This window comes from Microtus ochrogaster, linkage group LG4 (genome assembly GCF_000317375.1).
Source record: "Microtus ochrogaster isolate Prairie Vole_2 linkage group LG4, MicOch1.0, whole genome shotgun sequence".
NCBI classification, from domain to species: domain Eukaryota; kingdom Metazoa; phylum Chordata; class Mammalia; order Rodentia; family Cricetidae; genus Microtus; species Microtus ochrogaster.
Window position 1 is genome coordinate 21,008,372 of NC_022030.1, and position 1,297 is coordinate 21,009,668.

Below are 1,297 nucleotides of genomic sequence, written 5' to 3' on the forward strand. Positions count from 1 at the left end.
TGTTCATTCCCGGGCATCCAGACCCAAAATAATTACACAGAAAACGGCATTAATTAAATCACTGCATGCCCAATAGCTTAAGCGTCTTTCTAGCTAGCTCTTACATCTTTTTAAAAAATATTTATTTATTTACTTATTATGTACACAATATTCTGTCTTCATGTATGCCTGCAGGTCAGAAGAGGGCACCAAGTTGTGAGCCACCATATGGTTGCCGGGAATTGAACTCAAGACCTTTGGAAGAGTAGGCAATGCTCTTAACCACTGAGCCATCTCTCCAGCCATAGCTCTTACATTTTAAATTAGCCCATTTCTATTAATGTGTGTATTACCACAAGGTTTGTGGTTTGCCGGTAAAGTTCCCGGGCATCTGTCTCCTTTGGCGGTGGCTACTTGGCATCCCCTTGACTCTACCTACTTTTTCTCTATATGTCTTCCAGCCTGGCTATATTCTGTTAAGTCATTGGCCAAAAGCAGCTTCTTTATCAAACAATGGCAACAAAACATATTCACAACATACAGAGGGGAATCCCACATCGGGTCTCTGTAGGTGGTCTGAGATTCTGTAGATGCATGAGACAGACGTTTCTGAAGGTCTTTAGAACACAAGGATATTAGAACCTCAGGGATAGTGAAGCCTGAACCACACACAACTTTAGAACAGTAGATGGCAGGGTGTTGTGTGTTCTCACCCCTGCGGCAAAAACAGCTTATAGAAGAAAGGGTTAATTTTGGCTCAGAGTTTGGGGGTATGACTCGGGCAGCTGAAGCATTAGAAAGCTGGTCAATTTCTGTCTGCAGTTAGGAAGCACAGACAGATGAAGCCTTCATGCTCAGTTTGATTTCTTCCTGTTATTCAGTCCACCCATCCCAGGGAATGGTGCAGCCCACCTTTAATGTGGGTCCTTCCTACCTCAACTCCTAATTCAGAAACTCCCTCCAATGCATGCCCAGAGGCTTGTGGCCTAGGAAATTCAAAATTCTGCCAGGTTGACATTTATATATTTTTGGTTTTGTTTGTTTTGAGAAGAAGCCCAGGCTAGACTTCAACTCTTTTTGCCTCCATCTTCCAAGTGCTGGGATTGTAGACATGAGCTGAGACACCTGACTCTTTTCATTCATTCTCTCTCCCTTTCTTCCTCCTCCTTCCCCCCTCTTCTTCCTCCTCTTCCTCCCCCTCCTCCTCCTCTTCCAAATCAGTCTCACTCTGTAACTAAAGCTAGCCACAAACTTGTAACCTCCTGTCCTTACCTCCTGAGCACTGGGACATGGGTCACAATGCTAGGATCAGTGGATC

At 44.3% G+C, this 1,297-nt stretch overlaps 1 protein-coding gene across 1 annotated transcript in view; it reads left to right on the plus strand.

Annotated features, from left to right (window-relative positions):
• The window catches only part of Axl (AXL receptor tyrosine kinase), a 30,978-nt gene that overhangs the window by 17,752 nt on the left and 11,929 nt on the right, over positions 1–1,297 (plus strand). The gene's annotated exons all lie outside the window — the stretch shown is intronic.